The sequence below is a fragment of the Euprymna scolopes genome, chromosome 10 (genome assembly GCF_053919585.1).
Source record: "Euprymna scolopes isolate OS-2025 chromosome 10, ASM5391958v1, whole genome shotgun sequence".
NCBI lineage: Eukaryota > Metazoa > Mollusca > Cephalopoda > Sepiida > Sepiolidae > Euprymna > Euprymna scolopes.
The window spans coordinates 43,433,293-43,457,238 of record NC_136491.1 but is presented as its reverse complement, the minus strand read 5'-3'; the positions used below and the strand labels follow the sequence as shown (position 1 = coordinate 43,457,238).

General features: G+C 32.7%; 1 protein-coding gene across 1 annotated transcript in view; it reads right to left on the bottom strand.

Annotated features, from left to right (window-relative positions):
• LOC145285952 (major facilitator superfamily domain-containing protein 6-like protein B) overlaps nucleotides 1-23,522 on the bottom strand; it is a 34,784-nt gene extending 11,262 nt beyond the window's left edge. The window contains exon 1 of the mRNA XM_080134473.1: nucleotides 23,358-23,522. The gene's annotated coding sequence lies outside the window, so the exon portion shown is untranslated. The remainder of the gene's footprint in view (nucleotides 1-23,357) is intronic.
• Between the last annotated feature and the right edge of the window lie 424 nt (nucleotides 23,523-23,946).

Here is a 23,946-nt window from a genome sequence, read left to right as displayed (position 1 = left end):
ATTATTCCACATGACAGGCACCAGCTTTGGATAAAGGTGCACATTTTTATACATTTGCAAATTACTCAGGACTTTTACCTAGTCATGACTGATGGACCAAGAGCATGCTTCTCGTGGATTAAATAAAGGGTTCCATTTGAAATTCCGTGCAGATTTCTGAGTCCAACAAAATATACCCAGAGAAGGTCAGAGGTTTACATCGACAGAAATGTTGTGCAAATGATACTCAAAATGGGAACAGTAGTCTGAAGAATCCAAATAATACAAATTATCAGTCCTTCTTCACGGTCATTAAAATATTGTTTATTTCTTTACAGGTGCTAAAATAAATATTGAGTAATAAATACTGAGTAACAATGTGATGAACGTGTTGAATGTAAGTGTAAGTTCATTAAATGCAAAATATAGAATGAATGTTTATGTTTGAGCAGCCAATGAAAGTGTTCTTAGAATCAGCAGTAAATAAAAATGAAGCTGTTCATTATTTTTATTTGTTTCCAGTCAAACAAAACAGCATAAATAGTAAACAAATATCAATATTCATATAAAAAAATGATGCAAGATTTTTTTTTTACTCTTTTTCTGCCCCAAACATTCGGGATTACTATTTGTGATTGTATCTAACAAGGTACCATGGGGAGTTGAGCAACGAGATATCTGTTCGCATTACATTTTAACTTCTACAGATTTCAAAGTCTAGAGGGAAGAAACTATTAGAGGAGAAGGCTTCCCGGCATCTATGCACCTCTAAGGGTGGGATTTTTCTGGTTCTCGTGTTAGATCCTATTCTACTACTGTCACTACTGCTAATAATAAGATTATTTTAGGAAACCACTGCCAACAATAGAATCATCTGATTCATATGAAATCAATGACCGACCATAATATAAACAGACATCTTATTTATAAAATTAGTAAGAAAGGATTATATAGTTGTGCAATGTTGTCCACCGAACCAACACATTGTGGTCTCAATCGCAAAGGAGACAAAGAAAAGGAATAGACTTCAACTCGCTTTTTGTTTTGTACAACAACATTTATTTCATCATTCTGTGACATCCTTCATTTGATCATCTTCTTGAGCGTCACTCACATCTTGCATGTGATCGTGAACGTTATCCACATCTCTAATGTGATCATTTTTTTATTGTCTTTCTTTTTCGACCGGTGACGTCAAATTGTATACATTTGCATACGTACGTCCCTGCTATGTTACAGAATTCACAAAAAAGGAAACCAACTTTCTTTTGCTTTGTCATGTTTACATAGTAACACGTGTAATCTATTTGCATTAATAAGAACATATTTAACAGATGAATTCTAGTGAAAAGAAATGTGTTCCATCCTACGCTTTTTCTTACAATCTATGATTGTTGAGAAAACAGCGAAGCATTCTGAAAAGAAATTTCAATCAGTAATAATCTATACATAGATTATAATAATAGTAATAATCTATACATAGATTATTACTGATTTATACCTCTTTTCATCTTTAATAACAGGTTTGTAAATGTTATTAACAAAAGCCGCCATGTTGAATATTCTCAACGGGCATGCATCAAGCTCTTCATTAATTGGTATATTCTGCTCTATTCTGGAATGTGAAAAGAATGTATACAGAATAGGCAGACAGAACGGGCAACAGAATTTTGTATGTAAATCTGAGTGTTTTTTGTTTCATATGAAAAATATGACAAGAAAAATGTTATAGAAACAATGAAATAAGAAGTCATGATGAAAGGTTGTGCTGACTATGAATAATGATTTGCGTATTTGACATCCAATCTGATATTCCTTTATTCTTTAAATCTATATTATATTTCTTAAGCATATTTCATTAAGTAGACGTTTTGTTTTCGCTTAATTGTTTTTTGTCCTTTCAAACTTCTAAATAACAGTCTTCATGGCAGGAACTGGCTGATGTAATCACCATATTTGTCATAAGTCTGAGAACTTTCCAATCCTTCTGGATTCATCGTCAGGGATGGATTAATCTAACTGGTTTTGAACAATTTATATAACTTTTTTTAATAACGTGTATATTTATTTGATTGGTTAATTATTTCCATAACTTTATATATTTTTTTTAGATTTGTTGCAGGAGGCAGATGAGTGGGGTGTCAATCGATTATACAACTAAGAAAGTAGTCACAGGTATAAAACAAACGGCAAAGAAGAGAGAGGAACAGTTGAAAACAAAATGTTGTATTTATTCCACCATAAACACAAGAGGAAAAAGGATAGAAGAACTAGATGTGGACGTTCCTGAGGTGTGATAAGATGTCTCAGCTAGGTCTGGTTCATGCAGATGTGGCAAAGGACTGGATCAACAGCAACAGAGTTTGCAGGAAAGGTTGGATTCTGGACCCGGGCTTCAACGGTAACGGAAACAGAAGGTTGGACGTTGACAGGCACTGGAACAAGGTGCCGGATGCTGCTGCACACTAAAACAGAGCTGGAAGTCAACAGGCACTGGAACAGGGAACTAGAGGATGTAGGCGGAGCTGCTGGAAGGAACTAGGGCAGATGCTGCTGGAAGTTCCACTGAAAATTGCTGGAGCATGAGACACTGGAATTTGTAGGAATAAGCTGGAAGCGCAAGAACTAGAAGCTGCAGATGTGAATTGGAACTAGAAGTGCAGGAGTCAGAGAAGAAAGAAGGAGGTAGGCAGATGGAACAGGCAGTAAGGTGTGAAAGAGAAATTACATTTTTGCTAGTTTGTGGGCTGCCTTGAAAAAGGCAATTTGATGTTCTGCTACTGCTGGTGTCTTCCTCCACTCCTTGTGCTTGACCACGAGCTAAGCAATCAAAGGTGTGGAAGTGGGAGACCTCCTGACCCTTGGCCTGAATTCGTTTTTTTTTGGGAAGTCAAAGCTTGCTGAATTCATTTAGAAGGAACTTCACTACAGCAGACATGCCTAGATCACAATCGATTAACTATAATTAATTAACAACCGAATTTGTTGCAGTCAAAAATATCTTGGATGTTGCTTGGTAGTACTTAGATAATTTTTAGTTAACAATTAGTTGCTGATATTTTGACTGGGTGTAAAGAAGTTGGACCACGTTTGTTTTAAGGTTACTTTTGTTCTTTTTTGTGCTTTTGGAAATGATGGAAAAAGGTTTGTTTGAATCAATGTTCTTACATAACAGAGCTATAACCTGATTCTGCAGCAGATTACTTGTCTGTTCCACTTGTTCTCAGAAACTACAGATCCAATTTAGCTTAAATTTTGTATGGACATTTGTTATGATAATGTGCAACAAACTAATTGTTATGATATCCATTTAATGCACAGTTAAGGATTAATAGACATTATTCACCACAATACCACATTTGCTCCACTTTTTCTTGGAAACTACTGGTTGATCTCACTAATATTTGGTATGGACCTTTGTTATAATAATGCATCAAACTAAGTATTATGGCATTTGTTTGGTGCACAGTTTGAGATTAATAGGGATTAGTCATCACAATAGCACGTTTACTCTAGGAATTTGGCATAAATCATTCATTCTAAGTCAACTTTTGCCCGTTTTTGATGGGTTAAAAGGTCTAGTAAAATCATAATGCCTGGAAAGAATGAAAGTGAAATTGAATATGTGTTTGTTATTTATATTTAAAATCTAGTGTAGTATGTAGGTAATAGTAAGAATTGAAAAATGAAATAATTACAGTGATTTATGTGAAAGCATCTCTATTAAGTAACTTTTTCAGTGAATGTAAGGGATGTGGGAGTAAATAATTGTAGGAGAGTGAAAATGTCTGCTACCTTCTTTGTTAGGAGAGCAACTAATCTGGAATAAATGTAAGAAATTTTGGAAACACATTAGAAAAAGCTGTAAGTGGTTAGTGGAATGAATGAAAATATGAAGCTTTTGGTTCAAAATTTATAATATCCACAATGAGAGAGGAAAAGCCGACTTTACTTCATTATACAGATAGATTTGCATTCAATTTCATCAACAGTCATTAAATACCAATGGGGCAAGATTCTTGGAATTTCAATTTCTACTTAAGCTTTAAATTTTAGACATTTTCTAGAATCAAACTCATATAATGAATTTCGATCCAAATTAGAATAAGGATTTTCGAAAAAAGGCTTATTATAATTATATTTTGATTTTAGTTTTGATAAGGGGACCTAAACATTGTGCCAAACGCTTCTGTCTAGGAAATTTATTTTACCTTTCCTGGGACAGGTATTCTATTATTATGTGAATACATGATTTGATATGTTGACATATTCTTTTTGTGGTTGCTAATTTACTTTGTGTGTCAAAATATTAGACATCTTATGATTATGGGATGTGGTGGGGGTATGTGTTAGGATCTGTCTGTTATACTCAGGTTAGGCATAACATTTTTTGTTTGTTTGCCATGCTGCAGTTTGAAATGGCATTTACTTAGTTCTTCATGCGTAAGTATGAAATGGCATTTTTGTCAGTGTTTAGTTTGAAAGAGAATTCTCTTTAGCCTATCGCATTTAAATTTGAAATAACATTTTTGGTACTTATGTAGGATATGAACCGTGCTGAAATAATGTTATTATTTAGAAAGCCATTCTTAACATAGGAAGGAGGAGGAGGCTCTTATAACCATTCTGTACTTTCACCTAACAATTTAATAAACAAAAGATATCGTAATAACTGAATTTGATATGAAAATCCTATCTAAAAAGCAGCAGAGTGTGTATTCTGCAAGAGAACCACATTTTCTTTAATCTGCCAAGCTTATGTTTGACATAATATTTTCATTGGTCTATCACATATAATTTTGAAATAACGTTTTTTTTCAGTCTGTCAAGCTTAAGTTTGAAACAACATTTTCATTGGTCTGTCATATACAATTTTGAAATAACATTTTTGTCAATCTGTCAAGCTTAAGTGTGAAATAGCATTTTCAATGCTAGAATGCAGTTTGATATTATCTCTCACTATGACAATGTCAAATGGCCACCACATTCCCCAGACTTGATTAGCCCCGACTTTTTCTTGTGGAGATATCTTAAAGAAAGAGTCTGTGTTAACAAACCCCAAACCCTGCAAGAATTGAAGGAAAACACCAGGAACAAAATAAGGGAGTTAAATCGCAATCCAAAGATTCTACAATCTGTTATGAATAATGTTTTGGAAAGAGCACTAATATGCGAAGCTGAAAATAGGCAATAATTAAAAGTAATTATTTTTCATAAATAAAAATTGTTTGAATTTTGCATTTTTAAAAATAATTCCCAATGCTTTAGTCAGATTGTGTTAAAATTACAGAAAGATATCATCAAAAATAAAGAATCTATTTAAGTTCAAAACCCTTCAGTGACTTTTTAGACACTCTGTATATTGATGTTGGCATCCTGTGGATGTCCAACGTAAATATTATTTATTACAAGAAATGGAATGTCATAACAATTAAACGACGGTCACTCGGAAGAAAAAAGATGTAAGTGTGACACACAAAATAACACACACGCTATCGTATTAATATATAGATAAGTTACATCCTATAATATGTAAAATTGCTAATTACTTATTAATTTCTTATTAAAACTTTTCTCACAAATTATTATTTAGTATTAATTTTGGTCTTTACACTCGCGGATCCCGATCGCATGTGTGCCAGGCCTGTATTATGGATCGCCTTGCCTTTAATGCATTTACCTCCCCCTCCCTTTAAATGCTGACTTGGTGAACCACCTCAACAATGCCACGAGTATGAAATGGCTCTTAAAATCGGCAACAAATCGAAGTTCTTCATTCTCGCCCCCCCCCCGTCAACTTGTACTACAAAACAAAAAATAAATAAAAGCTTGAATTATATTTCTTTTTATTCACGTGAGTGTGACACAAAATAAATCTACACAGCTGTCACTTTTCGTTTATAATAACTCAATTCGAAATGCTAATGACAAAATGAACAAGAAAATATTTTTATTTTTATATACCAGAATAAAAAAGTGAAAAATTATATAAAAGTGGGCAGTCAGTACAAAAAATGGTTGAGATCAGCTTTTGAAATCTCATTCTGAAGAAGAATCAACAAAATATATATATATTAAAAAAAAAAACACTTTTTAAATAAAATTTCTTATTAAACCTTTTTTTTTTTTTTTTTTTTTTTTTGCTTTTTGTTTTTAAAGTCGCAACGTTTTTATTTATTTGCCACTCCACCAGGGCAGAGTTAAAAACAAGGTCCGCTTTTAATGTGAGGAAATCCAGCTCCCAAGAAAAAGCCACTCTAGATTGGAATAAAAATAAAAATTGTCTCAGTCTTTAAAGATTTCTCCTTCACTGACCGAGGACAAAAATTTTAAGCGTAATGTTAATTCAGATACTACACTTTGCTCCTATTCTATGATTTTGTTATTTCATCATCTTGTTATTCTCCCATTTTATTATTTCGATATTTTTCTTTAATCCTATTATTGCGACCGCTACATATAGCCGGAACAAATCCATGGCAGGAACATTTTCATAGCAATCACTGTTTTCAACACCATGCGTATCAGAACGCGCAAAGACACAATGTTGTAATCAAGCCACTTACTCACATGGTATTGGGGAACTATGTTACATTTCTATGCATAGATTTGGTTGGTTGTTTTTGTTTCACGGCATATCAACCCTTTTCAGGTTATTTAATGCCGAATCCAGTGATTTTTTAAAAATTTTTAATAGAATATATTTGTTTTGTTTTTTCAAGTCGGTTTCTGTTTAACCCATAGTTGGAACCCTAACAAGTACTACCACTCCAGGTTAGAGTGGACCTGGGAGCAATGGCAATTAAAGGGTGGCTCCACATTCCCCAAAGCTCGCAAGCTGGGGTATAACCACTGGTAAGGTCATATCCAGAACTTCCACACATAGAGATACAGCAAACAGTCTGGAACTTTCGAGAACATCTCTATATAAAGATTTGTCGCAAAAAATCAAATCAGTTTTCCGTCCAAACTCTCAACCATGGCATGTGCTGAAGGGAACTCTGTCTTTGAAACTTAAAACATCGATCATGAACTTTATACGCACTACAGTCCAGCAGTACCCATCATAATTCTTCTTTTTAAACAAATTTTATTTCAAATTACTGTTCTTATGTGATGAACACACGTATGCTTTCGCCCTCGTGATTATGGACTATTCATTTTTCTCTCAGAAAATAATCATTCATTTCAAGCCACTCTGGACTTAAAAATCAGTAATTTTAGAATCCATGCAATTCTCACGAAATCCTCATTAGAGTGATTTCGAGTTCTTTATCACGTGGCATTATTAGTGATGGGACGATTCCAATATTTTTTCCGATTACGATACAATTACTGATTCCATACTAAATTCCCGATTCTGATACAATTACCGATTCTGATTCTTTATAAATCTCTAAATATTTAACTATATAGTTGTTAACATTTTTTCTCTGATTCCCATAAAAACACATATGTTAAATATGCAAATATTTTCCTAAATGTAAACATATACTTGTAGGAGACAATCTATCGATTTTAGTTTCACTCGTGGTTTAAAATCAACAAATATTTATTATTTTATCATTATTACCAGCAATGGAAGATTTAACTTTAAACAAAATCAAATAAAAACAGACAATTAAAAGAATCGTTTTGGCATCGGAAAATCAGTACAATATATTCCAATTCCGATACTCTCAAATATTCTGATTTTTCTAATTCCAAATGCGGATTCTGATTAATCGTCCCAACACTAGTCATTATTTTCCGGAGTTATTTCTATTTTTTATTTTTATGCATGTAAGGATGTGATCTGATTACACCCTTCTACTAATCGGCGATCTCGTGAAATTTACATTTAACGGTCTCTTGGATATCTTACTACTTTCAACTATAATACTTGGCCTTCGGGACAATATCAAAGTGTAGTATCTATTCTTCAGATGCTGCAATTTAATTTCTTGTTCTCTGTCAGTGAAGGACACAGCCTTCACGACTGAGACAATTTTTATTTTTGTACCTTTTCTCCACATTAAAAAACGACCCTGGTGTCTAACTCTGCCCCGTGGGGAGGCATTGTAAATAGGTACTTTCAACTATAAGAAATTTCTGCACCTGCAATCTCGATCCTAAAAATTGATAGATCCCAGCTATGAATTGGTGAACACTGACTCACATCCTTATAAGTTAGTAACTCCACGGTCAGGTCCAACAAATTGGTAACTCACAACCTCTGCACATCCTCCTACACTATCATTTTGTTATTCTATTACTTTGTTATACCATTATCTCTTTGAGAGGCACCGCATAGATGTTTTGCAAATAGGTTTGAAAAGAAATTTGAACATTTCAAAAAGGTTTTATAAGGAGATAGACAAGTGAACTCTAGAATATTTACTTTGCTTTTAATAATTTATATAATTATAAAAACTCTGTAGACCGTCCAAGCGTCCTTTCTTGCTTGCTTGAATCTTGTCTTTGATGATCGGGCAATTCCATCTTTTAAAAAACGGATTACAAGTGAATTCAATATAATATACATATAAATATATAGCTTGGGCGCCATCAGCTAGAATTGAAACGAAAACCCATATATATAGTTTTGCTCTCACTACTATATAATAGGTTGATTATAATAATCGACTGTCTCTATAATAATAAACACATTTGGTGTTCACATGAATTAAAATATCATATTTAAGCATATTTCATGACAGTGCAACGCCAGGCAGACTGCTAGTTTGCCAATAAAAACAATTAAACTAGACTCAGACAGTTAATACTACATTTAGGAATGAATTTCTAATCTGTGGCTTATTTTATAAATAAACAGTATTCTAATATATAAAGAAAAATCAGAAATAAGCTTCAAATTTTTCTGATTTTGATAACCTAAAAAGTTCCGTTTTTCTAATTCCCATTACCGTATATTTCCGCACATAACACGACCCTTAAAGTTAAAAAAATCATCTTTAAAAACCAATATTTCATAAGATACCGGATGTTGTAATCTCTAGCCTAGGCTAAACAAACATGTCGTCTTATACAACCGATATATGATGAATTTATTAAAATTTGCTCCAATTTTGTACCTCGTCTTATCTGACGATTGCCTTATATACTAAAATATATGGTAATCATCCCAACATTAATTATATGATATGATTATGAAATGATTATAATATGCATGATTATGAGTATATGAGTTTTTTTAATTTTTTATTTTTCTTCCTTCAAAGATTGTAACGCTGGGTATGGGGCAGCCAAACCAGCTGCCAACATTTCCCTGCTTTTTATTGAAACCAACCGAGAGCTCTTTTTAGTATCCTCACTGTTCCCTTAAGTGCAATTGTCTGGATCTCTTTTGCACTTGGTTCGCCAGGAATATTAGTTAGATAGGACTTCAGGTTCTTCTTCATCAGCCCTGTGGCACCTCTAATAACTGGTATGATCGATATCTGCCTATGATATGATTATATGATGACGTGATTATGAAAATGATATGTTGATGTGGTATGATTATGATATGATTATAATAATTATTATATGTTGTATGATGATTATGATATGTTGATATATTGATATATTATAATATTATAATATAATATTGTAATGACATGCTGATGTATGATATGATTATGATGATATGATAATGATATGTTGATATGAGATATGATTATGATATATGTTGATATGATATGATTATGATATGCTTTTTTTTTTTAATTACATTTTCACCCCAAACAAGGCATATTGCCACTTTGGTGTAGGGGGCTACTATCAGGGACATAAGCTACTGGGGTACTATATAGGGAGTTGGGCAGTAAGATGCTGGTTCATGTTACACTTGAACTTCTGCATGTCAGTACAGTTGGGGAAGCAGGAAGCCAGAATGGAATTCCAAAGTCTAGCGGTTCTGGGGAAGAAACTACTGAATCAGAAAGCTCTCCTACATCTAGGGATCACCAGTGTGTAGGGGTGGGATTTAACTGCTTGTCGGGTTTGTCGAGGGTATTTACGTTGTGGGGGCACAAGTGCTTGTAGTTCATCAGAGCATTCACTATTAAAATACTTATAGAACAAACAGAGGGACGCAACATTTCATCAGTGGGACAGAGGCTGCAGCTTAGATGACAGTTCAGGACGTATCAGGTTGGCGACTCTCTTTTGAACCTTGTTGCTGATGTGATATGATATGGTTATACTGATACAAGGTGGCCCACTTAAAAGTAACCCAGAAAATGTAGTAGAGGGAAGTAACATTGTTTTATCGTTTAAATTACCTGTAGTGTTATAAAAGATGCTGGAAGTCCTCACCGTTGACATCTATGCATTTCTGGGCACGTTTAACAACGTTTGCAGATACTGCCTGTAGATCTTCTCTGGTGATTCTCCTGATAGCGTTGGTAATGTTCTCCTTTAGTTGGTCTAGATTGTGAGGATTATTTGCATAAACATTTTGTCCCCCAAAGATAAAAATCACATGATGACAAGTCCGGGGAACATAGTGCCCATAATCCTTTGCTTATTGTTCTCTCTTCCGTAAACATGTCATTCATGAACTCATGTCAGTGATCTGTGAGACGTGTGGCATGTAGCGCCATCTTGTTGGAAAAAAATGCATTTTGTCTTGTGGTGTCAGTTGGTCGTTAAGAGAAAGCTTAAAGAGATCGGGATACTTTTAAGTAGTCAACCCTGTATAATTATGATATACTGATATATATCATATGGTATGTTATGAAAGTTTTGGCGGCTGTGCTGTATTTTTTTTTTTAGTTTGTAGGCAATTCTGACTTCTTCTTGTAGCACTATCGACTCTCAGAACAACAAAATACAAGTTGCAATTATTTATACATTTTCCCGGTGTATCTCTATGTTCTTTATCGATTGTGTTGGGACATTAACATAGTCTTTCCTTTAGTAACAACATCTGTGTGTTTCACAGATTTATGTTTTATATACTCCTATGTAAATCCCTCCATTTTTTATTAATTCTTATTTTTACCATCATTATATGAAATCAATTTTTCAATTCAGTTCAATTTAATTTATTTGTCAAAAAATAAAACAATCGTGCTTTAATTGCCATATAGAGAAAAGGATGGTAGAGATTAACACAGAAGAGGATACAGTAGCCCAGCACTTGTCCAAATTCACCTTAAATTGTTATGTTGTCAGTGCATTTATTATCTCACTTGGTTGGTTGGTTGTTTTTGTTTTACGGCATATCAACCCTTTTCGGGTTATTTAATGCCGAATCAAAAGATTTTGAAGAAAAAGTTTTTTAATAGAATATATTTGTTATTTTCACGTCGGTTTCTATTTAACCCATAGTTAGGACCCTAACAGCTACTACCACTCCAGGCCAGAGTGGACCTGGGAGCAATGGTAATTAAAGGGTGGCTTCACACTCCCTAAAGCCCACAAGCTGGGGCCTCACCACTGGATATAGTTTAAGGTCATATCCATCCAGGACCCCCATTGAGGGACTTTTACCCTCTGCAGGGGGGCAGTCGGCATATTCTAATGCCCCACCGACAGGGCCTATCTCACTTGGAAGTCTATTCCAAGGTCCAGGGATCTTGATTTAGAAAGTGGCCCTTCTTCAGTTTAATTGCAATTGGCAGTGAAATAGTTTTTTATAGTATCTGCATAGACCCTTCATACCAATTGTCACTATCCAGCTCCCCTACTCCTCGGGGAGCTGGTCCCCATTTCCCGTATCTCTCCACATTGTGCCTAATTTGCTCAGTGGGGAAGTAAATAAATCCCGACCTCTTTCTGGTGCATAAATGAATAATATGTTTTAAGATATTTCATAAATGTCCATTGATGAGATTGTAAGCCAAAATGAGATCACTGTAAGATCCTTGGTGTTGAAAGTAGGGCAGACCTAATAGACGTTGTCCATTCAAGTAGTCAGTCTTTGAACTTTCTCCAGATGTTGGATATTATGTATTAGATAAGAAGGAAAGGTCTGGACATGATACTCTAACAGTGGTCTGACGAACAAACAAAAAAGAGGGAGAAATATTTCAGGAGTGAGTTTGCAGAAAGGAGGTCGTTTTGATAAAAAACAAAAATAAAATCATCACATGACATCATTAAAAATACTAATATTAATAATAAAATGATAAATACTTATTGATTTTTAAACTAGGTATGAAGCAGAGATCAGTGGTCTGACGTGGGAAGAGGGAGAAATATTTCAGGAGTGAGTTCATAGAAAGAAGATCGTATGAGAAATAGAATGCTCCTTGTTTTGTTAGCAGTCTAAATGAAATGTTTAGATGGCTTGAAGGATGAGTCCATCAGGAGGTCATTCACCCCTTATCTATTAAGGATTGAAAATCGCAAACGCAATTACTAAGTGAAAGTATACAGTAATATCCCAACACGAACGATAAAAAACATGCATTGACAAGGTCAATTTTTTCCCCTTTGTTTATTTCTATCTTCGTATGTGTGCTCAAGATAACACACTATACAAAATGGTGACTGTGTAGCTTGAAAAGAAACCCAAACACGTGATCACTACGCAAACATAGAAATATGGATATAAAATATCCGTATTTACCTTAGTACATATGTTATTTAATTTTATCCAACAAAAGAAAAAGATTTCAAAATATATTTGCTTTAAGAGAGTGACTGTTATTATCACTATATATGCATAGTGAAATTATAGGTGAGGAATTAAAGGGAAGTAAGCTGAACATTTGATGTACTGAATTATGCCCTTGTCATATCATTATATTATTTAATGTTAAAAAAAATCACAATGGTACATACTTGTAACAATTAATGTACAGTAAAAATAATTGGTTGTTGGTTTATTCATAAATGCCGGGAATGTAAATTTGATAGAAAAAAAACTATGTATCCAATTGATGGTAATGTCACAGTACTATGTATGTAGCACAACAATCAATTATCTTTCTTTTTTTTTTTTTTTTTTTACCACAAAAAAAAAAAAAAAAGAACATTTCTTTATAATTCCTTTCCTATCATTTTCTGGAAGCTTTTGTTTGATGGAACTCACTCCAGACAAGGTATGAAGCCACTTGATATAAGGAAATAAAGAAAAAAGAATACTACATCAAGGTCAAAAATCAACCAACATCAGCCATGGATAATCTTTAATATAAATATCACTTGTCTGTCTAAATGTATGTATGTATGTTTGCATGACTGCCTAAAACTTTTGACAGACGTGTCAGAACGTGACGAAACTGGTATCATTTTAAACCTCGGACTTTCGGACAACAAATATCGAAAAATTGTTCAAAAACATTAATTCCTTCACCGTCAACTGGACACTTTTCTACAGAGAGGGGTCGCTTCCCTTCTGTGCGATTGACTAGCCTTAATTTAAACATTCATCACTTATGGTTTGGTAATGGGCGCAACAGCAAAGATGTTACTTTTTTATTCACTTTCTTTTCCTCCTTTGTAGTAGAGGTTAAACCCTGCCTGCCTACTACTATTTTTTTTTTTTTTTTTTGCTCAACACACACCTCCAAACAACCAGGCAATGCCGGGCACCCAAGCTAGTAGGAGATAAAGTACTTGGTAAAATTCAGTTGTAGGCTACACTCTTCTGGAGGTTGAAGGTTAAATCCTCAGTATGGGCGATAAAAATATAATTACGAATTAGTTAGAACTTCTACTCAGTCACAGCTGATGGAATGAAAACACGATAACCCCCCCCCCCTCCATGGATTAAATAAAGGGTTCTGTTCAAAATTCTGTGCAGATTCTGCAAGTTCAACACGACATACTTAGAGAGGTCGGAGGTTATATCAAACAAAATGTTGCGAAAATAAAACTCAAGATGAGAACAGTAGTCTGAATAATGCAAATAATATGAATTATCAATCCTCATCTAAAAAATTAACTAGTATAACGATGAATGAATGTATGATATGCTAAAAAAATACAGTATAACTTCCCATTTTTATAACAGTACTTAAGACATATCAAATTCACAACCTTACTCCAGAAACTGACCAAACAAATATGCAAGCCACCTCAGTTGTTACACTGATACTTGAATCCAACTTCCTGCAGCCGGCTCAAAAAAAAAAAAAAAAAAATCTAAGCCCAGCCAAGAGATATTTATGCTTCCTTTTCTCCCCAGACGAAGAGATATATTCTCAAAAATTTTAGGACATTCATACATATACTATCTATTACAAACACTATGTTAGTAAATATGTATAATTGAAAATTATTGAAATTTCTTCATATTGCCATCATTCTTTTCAACATAGACAGTTCCCACAAACTGCACTGTCATAGCCCTCAAACACAACTCATTTCACACTATGCACAATGCTTCAAGCAAACTACAAAATCCTCCTCAGTTTTTATTGTTAAAAACGGTGCCTTACGTCTTAGAATTTTTTTTATGAGGATAATTTGTATTATTCGGATTTTACTCTCACAACATTTCAGCTGCTGTGATCTCCAACTTGCTCCAAGTGCATCTTGTCAAATGCGAGAATCTGTATGCAATTTCAAACCTTCTTAATTAATCCACAGGGATACATTGTTCTTGTTCCATCAGCTATGATCGAGCCAAAGTCTTACGTAATACTTAATTATATTCTTAGTATCGCCTGGACTGAAAATTAAAAATCCAACCTCCTATCACTTTGAGCTCATAATGAACTTTATCTGTTGTGCCACATCATAAAAATATGATGTTAAAAAAATCAGTTCTGCAATAAAATAAATAGCTCATCTTTTGATATTTAAATCCCACAAATTGGAAAAAAAAAAAAACAATGCTTTATGGGATTTAAATATCAAAAGATGAGCTATTGATTTTATTGCAGAACTGATTTTTTTAACATCATATTTTTTTTCCTTGAATCATTTTTTTCGAAAATCTAAATATTTTCTTAGAAAAAAAAATGCAACAAAATATAAATTGCATTTATTTATACACTAGCAGGACCCATTAACCGGCGTTGCCCGGTGGTAGCATGCCCCCCCCTCCTGCATAAAAAATTAAGGTATGGCTTAACCTCCTCATGTTAAGAACGACTTTCGGAATGGACACCCCATTTTGTGAGTGGGGGTGAGGTTGTCCAAAATTTTGCCCGAAATGTAACTTTGATAATCGATGTCAGGATTCCCATGTGCAAATACTATGAACGAACAACAAAATTTGGTGGTTGTAGTGTTGGTCGGCCCATGCATACTAATCTGGCAGGCAGGGTATGGTTCAGGGTATGGTATTTATGTTGGCAAGACTGGAGTTTAGTTAGCAAAATACTCTCAAACCCTCTATCACTCAAAACGAACTAAATTCCTGTAGTCACCTGTACGTTAGTATGTAAACATGCAAACAGTATTAAAGAAAGAACACTATAAAAAGAATGTTTTCTTTAAACAATTATTATATATACAAAACAATATATACAAAATTTTGTTTATATTATAAACAATATAAATAGAACACTTTATAATTTGAAACAATGTAAATCTTTTTAAACTTTAATGTTAGGCAACAGAAACAGAAATCTTATTTATTTTTTAAAGAAATATTGATCACAGCAAGTTAATTAGGTTTGCGACCTAGTTGTGTTTAAATTTATTTTAAAGTATGTAAAGTACACACCAGTATTTTTCAATATATATACATAAAAGCAAATTATAGTTGTATTTTGCTTTGTGACTTATTTGCGTGTAAAAATACAAACAAAACATTTAATAATAGTTATTACCCACGCAAGCCCTCAGAAAAAAATGTAAAAAAATTAAGCAATCCCTATAAAAAATGAAAATAGCATTGAGTACCCTCTTGAGCAAAAAAAAAAAAAAAAAAATTACCCATAGTACCAGGCTCGAACGTGTAACGCTAAGAGGAAAAGTAGGTGAAGAACAAGGAAACACTGCTAATGATGATGCTCATCTCTCTCTGTCGCTTCTTCTATCTCTCTCTGTCCCTCCCTCTCTCTCTCTCCATGTCCATCCCTCTCTCTCTCTCCCTCTCTCTCTATGTCTCTCCCTCTCTCTCTCTTTCTCTCTCTCTCTCTATATATATATAGTTGCTTTCATAGTCTCTAGCTCACTGTTCTGTAAAATCTGCAAGTTTGCAAGTTCATGCTGACATGCTTGTTTGTTTATGCAGGAAAAAAAGTGTACGAAAAATTAATATAGTAAATGAAGAATTATATTTAAGAAGTAAAGGAAAAAAAAAAACAATTAGTTTGTTTTAGGTTTCAATGATAGCAGCCATGTTTGTTAATATCCAGCGTGTTCATTTAAGATGTATACTCCTGATTTTTTAACTCGCAGCCAATGAGAATAGCCAGAACTGATTGGGAAGAAATTATTATTTTTGTAAATGGAAAAGGAAAGGTAATGGTTTGTGTATGAGTTTATGAGCCAGTTAAGAAGGTAGACAGGGTGGTATATGTATAATGTGTCTAATCCATAATAGTTTTTTTTATAGAAAATAAACAAATAAATAAATTAAATAAACATGAATATACATAAACGATCACACATATATATATATATGTATATATGTATATATATATATATATATATATATATATATATATATATATATATGTATGTACACATATGTATATTTATATATATAAAAAAAAAAGGAAAAGTCTGCCTTAAACCACTAACCTAGTTCTAAAACAGATCCCTTGTTTGATAAAATGCATGCCCATTGGCTGATAGGAAGGGGCGCGGTGGATACTAGAAAGCTGATTGGCTAACTAAAATCCTCAACAGAAGAGGACCATATAAAAACGATAAACAACCACAGAATTCGCGCATAAGCCTGACGAATCCTAGAGTGGATGAAACGCCGAATATTCAGTGTAGCTTAATCACCATATATATTTATATATTACTAACTAGCTCTACCTACGTATTGAGCACTTTTGAAGTAAATACATAAAGTTTACGCATAAATCTATACTTTCGTATATTAATTTTATGTGAGTAAATGAAGTAGTTATATATATATATATATGCATATATATATATATATATATACACATGCACATATATATATACATATGCACATATATATATGCATATATATATATGCATATATATATATATATGCATATATATATATATATGCATATATATATATGCATATATATGTATATATATATGCATATATATATATGCATATATATATATGCATATATATATATATGCATATGCATATATATATATATGCATATATATATACATATATATGCATATATATATATGCATATGCATATATATATATATATGCATATATATATATATGCATATATATATATGCATATACACTTGTGCCCGATATTATTCATACCCCCCTTGAAAATTGAGTTTATTAGGTGTAACTTTTGTAAGAATTTATTGTTTACGCCCATATTGATACATATTCTTAATAAACCTCTTCTGATCATTTTCGTCATTTTAAAATCCCGGGATACTTGTAATAAAAGAAATATACAGCTATTTATAAAATCTGCAATGTTCAAAAATAATCATACCCCCTTATTTTTTCAGTATTAATCGAGTTTCTGACTGTTTGTTTTCTGTTTGATTCTTATTTTGAATGCTTTTATACAACCTTTGATTAATTTCATTTCGTTTTTTGCATTTTTCAGAAATTAAAATGATATCAACTGAAAACCAATAAAAGAATAAAAATTATTAAGAATGGGGAAGAAAAAAGAGCTTAGTAATGATCTTAGGACTAAAATTGTGAATTCACATAAGGATGGTTTAGGTTACAAGTCAATTTCCAAGAAATTTGAGGTCCCTACAGCAACAGTACAGAGCATCATCAAAAAATTCCAGAGCCACCACACAACAAACAACTTGGTTGGTAGAGGAAGGAAAAGGAAACTGTCTGCTAGAACCACCAGGAATATTGTAAGAAGTGTTAATGCAAATCCAACCACCACTAATAAGGACATTTTAGAAAATCTGGAGTCTTCTGGCATAAAAATATCAAGGCAAACATTGCAAAGGACTCTGCATGAAAATGGTCTGAAAGGAAGAAGACCAAGAAGGACTCCATTGCACACCGGAAAACACCTTGCAGCACGTCTAAAGTTTGCTAGGACCCATGTGAATTCTCCAGAGTCCGTTTTCTCAAGTATTTTGTGGACTGACGAAACAAAAATTGAATTGTTTGGCCATATGGATGCTTCTTACGTTTGAAGGAAGAAAGGAGAAGCTTACAACCCAAAGAACACCATACCCACGGTGAAACATGGTGGTGGTAGCCTAATGTTTTGGGACTCCTTTTCGGCTAGTGGTCCAGGTAGTTTGGTCAAGATAGATGGAACCATGAAGAAGGAGCAATGTTTGGAGATACTCCAGAAAAACATTAGACAGGATGCGGAGAAGCTCCATTTAGGACCAAACTGGGTCCTTCAACAGGATAATGATCCAAAACATACTGCCAAAATAGTCAAGAAATGGTTTGAGGATAATCAAATTAATGTTTTGGAATGGCCTAGCCAGAGTCCCGACCTGAACCCTATCGAAAACCTCTGGCACATATTGAAAACTGAGGTTAAAAAGCGGAAACCTAGAAATTTGAGGGATTTGGAGAACTACTGCATTGAAGAATGGTCAAAAATCAGTGTTGATGCTTGTAAAACCCTTGTTGATAAATATCCCAAACGGTTACAGGCAGTTATTAAGAATAAAGGGCATGCTATTGACTATTAGTAAGAGAGGTATGAATAATTTTGAACTAGTGCCATTATTGTTTTTCTTTGTATAATGTTTCAAACTTGCATAATTTATTTATTCGTTGAGTTTAAATTAAATGCTTATGCTTGATTTATTGTTTGAAATCCCTTTAATATTGTCTACCTTCTGGTTTGAGCAATATTCTTATAGAAATCTCAAAGATCCGAGGGGTATGAATAATATCGGGCACAAGTGTATATATATGCATATATATATATGCATATATATATATATGCATATATATATATATATATATATATGCATATATATATATATATATATATGCATATATATATATATATATGCATATATATATATATATGCATATATATATATATATATATATGCATATATATATATATATATGCATATATATATATATATATGCATATATATATATATATGCATATATATATATATATATGCATATATATATATATATGCATATATATATATATATATGCATATATATATATATATATATGCATATATATATATATATGCATATATATATATATATGCATATATATATATATATATATGCATATATATATATATATGCATATATATATATATATGCATATATATATATATGCATATATATATATATATATGCATATATATATATATATATGCATATATATATATATATATGCATATATATATATATATATGCATATATATATATATATATATATGCATATATATATATATATGCATATATATATATATATATGCATATATATATATATATGCATATATATATATATATATGCATATATATATATATATGCATATATATATATATATGCATATATATATATATATGCATATATATATATATATGCATATATATATATATATATATATATATATATATATATATATATATATATATAAAGAGAAAGAAAATTAAATCTGCAAGTTGAAATTTACAATCAAAATTTATTGTTCAACTGAATACTACCAGAAAAAAAATAAACAAAGTCCTTATTCCACAGAGTTTCAAAGAATGCTATTCTTGCTATTTTTCTCGTCAGAGAGCAAATTATATTTTTTATAATGCTAGAATTTGCTGCTCATGATATTAAGTGAAAGTCATAGATTGCCAAGAAAAACAAGTGAAAAATGTTGGATATGTAAAAAAAACATATAAAAACACACCACGCCTCATATTTCAGCTTGCATGAAGAATATATATATACATATGCATATGTGCATTATATATATATATATATATATATATATATATATATATATATATGCATATATATATATATATACATATGGATATGTGCATATATATATATACGTATGTGCATATATATACATGTGCATATGTATATATATATATATATGCACATATACATATGTATATATATATGTATATATATGTATATTTATATATATATGCGCATATATATGCATATCTATCTATCTATCTATATATATATATATATATATATATATGCATATATATAAACAATATATTTAATTCATTAATTTTAATTAAAAATAGATTGTTAACATATACCATAAAATCACTAAAAGTAGTAACTTTTGATTTTCTTCATTTTAAATAAAACTACTTGATCAATTTACGTAATTTTTGGAATATGAGATCTTCGGTCTGTAACGAGTATGTAAATCATACAGACTTTTCTCTTTTTTCTTTATCTTTTAATTACCATCATAAGTGCTAATCTGAATAAGCACCCACAAATGTTTCAATCATGTTGACACACCGGTTCTCGTTTAATCATCAGAGGTAAGCAATGTTGAGCTTGCTTAGTACCAAATAGATGACCATTATTTGGGAATACCAGGCGCTGTATGTGAGAGAACGGCGAAAGTTCGATGCAACAAGAAAATAAACAATAAATTAATTAAATCCCGAGAACGCCTTTAGTAAGTATTTCAGTATAACCTGCGGCCAATGCGCGCTAGAGTACAAACTAAAGACGTACTTTTAAAAAGTTGATTTTTTGGAGGTTTTCGGATTTGTTTTGAACAGATATCAAATTTAAAATTGTCGGCGACAGACAGTTTTTATGATATTAAGACCTATATTATCTGATGTATTCCGTATTGTTTTCGTTGGTGGCCATGTTTGTTTCCGCCTGCGTGCATTCAATTTTTGCGAGCAACCCAAATACGTCTAAAAATACACTTTTTAAAGTAAGTCTTTAGTTGGTACTTTAGCGCACACTGACCTTAATCTACACATGCGTTGACAGAACGAAACAACTTGCTTCATGTGTGGAAGTTCTGTTCTCAATCATGCGGCGGAGAAAGAGAGAGAGAGAGAGAGAGAGAGAGAGAGAGATTGTTTTTTGTTTTTTTTGTTTTTGTTGTTGCTGTTTTACGTTTAGATCTCTATTTATAACTAAAGATGGTCATCACATAAGAAAACCGAAAAACCTAATAGGGAATTAATTAAAATGAATGTTTAAAAGAATATGCAAATTAGCTACATCTTTTGCAGATGAATGCAATTCCATGACCCATATATAACAAAGTGGTATTTTCTTTTTAAATAAATAGAAAAAAAGGCTTGCTTTTTTTGTGTGGTTCTTGGCCTTCGAGCAAGGAGCAAAGTGTAGTATCTGTTCCGGCAGATACTACACTTAAGATAATTTGTACCAGTCAATGGAGGGGAAACCCTCTATACTGGGACAATTATTATTTTTGGTAACCAGAGTGCCCCCTTTTTGCCTACTTTTAGGGGAGCTGGTTTTTACCTCACATTAAAAACGGCCTTGTGCCTAATTTGCTCAGTGGGGGAGCAAATAAATACCATCTGTTCCGGTAGAAAAGACCATTGCCCTTGTGGCAATCTTCTGGTCCATGTAGGGGCAACCCTACTTGGGCCAGCAGGCAAATCACTATCCAGCTCCCATTTCCCACCTCTCGGGAGCTGGTCCCCTTTTCCCTTCCCCTTCACTCCTCACATTAAAAATCGGCCTTGTGCCTAATTTGCTCGGTGGAGGAGCAAATAAATACCGCCAGGAGCAAAGTGTAGTAGCATTTTCTGACACTTCACTTAACTGGTCCTTGGTCAATGTAGGAGAAACCCTTCATACTGAGACAATTACTATTTTTGGATACTGCCAGAGTGCCCCCTTTTTGCCCTAACTTTAGGGGAGCTGGTCCCCACCCCACATTAAAAACGACCTTGTGTCACATTTGCTTTCGTGGGGAAGTAACTAAATACCTAAATAAATAGAAAAAAAAGGGGTTTTAATACGAATATTGAATATCAATACACACACACAAAAAAAAACGAATTTATAGGAGTATAGATAAAAAAATAAATAAATAAAAGCAAAACCATATGTTTTGTTTTTATTGTTGTCATATTTTTCCATCTGTTAAAGTAGTCAAACTTCAAGAAAGTAATATCATTGTTAAGGATTTACTTATTCACAAGGAAACCATTTTATGATTTTAACTAATTTATCTCAGAGTAAAATGAAATTTAACCAAAAAAGTTAGCTTTCTACGAATAATTGATTAATAATAAAAAATCATCACCATCATTATATCGTATGAATCCGAATTGTTAGCACCGGTTTCTCCGATATTTTTCTAGTTAAAATTCTCTCTAGAAAGACATCAGGTACTTACGAGAGGGATCACGAGAAGGCTGTGAACATCCTAAATATAAAGTGATTTTTGTGAAACGGACTAAATTCGAACGTGGAACAGTAACAACACCCAAGTCGTCAGTTGTCAGTTTGTGTCGTTAACGACTTGACCACTCTGGGACCAGGTTCGGAAAGAGGGATTGAGAAGTCAGCGCCCTCAAGAAGGGGCACTCTGACCCGCAAAAAGTGCCTTGGCAACCCCATCGGCATTTCCTGGTAAGAGTGCCTCCAGCGATTAATCTCTTCAAAGAGAGAAGGCACATCCTGGGAGAGTGGACCTCTCCTCCTAGATCTGCAACTGCACCAGTGCACCTACTGCACCTGAGCCTGAGGATAAAAATCCTTAGTCGAGAAAGGCGAGAACAGTAAACACATTGATAAACGAGAACTAATTAAATCGCATTAAAAATAAATGTTTCGAAGAAAAATACTCAAAGATTTGTTTGGTATTTCTACAGATTTTGAACCGATTAAAAAAAAAATATTTATTTATTTATTTTATTTTATTTGTATGCAGAATACGGATCGTGTTGTTGTTATTATTATTATTTATTTATTTATTATTAGATAGGATTTTCAATTTAAATTCAATTTTTATTATATTTTTCTTTATTAAATTGTTAGGTGAACGTACAAAATAGTTTTCTTAAAGCTCCTCCTCCTCATGTCAAGGACTGGTTTCTAAACAAGAACATTATTATTTCAGCACGGTCCGTATTCTGCACAAGTACATTTATTTTAACTTAGTTTAACCTAAGGTTTAGTTCGTTTGAAACTCTGAAGAAGCAAGCTTTCTTTTTTTTTTTTTTAATGAAAAAACAAAAAAAATAAAAAATCGACTTAAAAATAATGTGGATGCTACAGGTTCTCCTAAAACAAACTCAAAGGAATAATCGATAATAATAATAATAAAAACTTCGCGACAGTTTTGGAAAACAAAAACAAAACGAGAGTTGAGTTACAAAAAAAAAAGTTTTTAAAAAGTTAATAATAAAAGTTACTACGAACCTGAAAAAGATGTTAGTAGAAAGAATCAGGGAGCATTTTTTTTTTGTTAGTATTATATGTTAACAGTAAGTAAAATAAAGCAGATGGATAAAAAGCAAAAAAAAAAAAAAAAAAAGCTTTCACAGAAGCCGGGCTTTTTCCGCAAATGAAAACTCATCAGTGATCAACTACGATTGGTGACGTCACGTTAGTTTTCCGGCATTATCAGATCGACGGTTTAATGGATTATGTGTTCGTTTATTGGGAGGGAATATGAAACAGATTGTACTTTAATCGATTTAAGAACTTGTGTATTTATTGATGTAATTGTTATATTGCGCCCCAGTGAAACATTTAGTAGGTAGTTGGGTATGGGGAGTTTATGCTATGCTAAGGACAAATGATCACTTGTAATGAACCACCAGAATTTGAATAGAGGTGTTGGAAAGCGGGGTAGGTTAGGTATAATTTTTTTTTTTTTTTTTATGCGGCTGGGAAGATAGCTTTTTGGGGTGGTGGTTGGTGGTTAAGGTGAGGGTGCTTGTTAAGATAGAGTCGACAGATCGATTTTTGGGGGGTTTGTATTACTGTACACATAGATTCGAAAAAG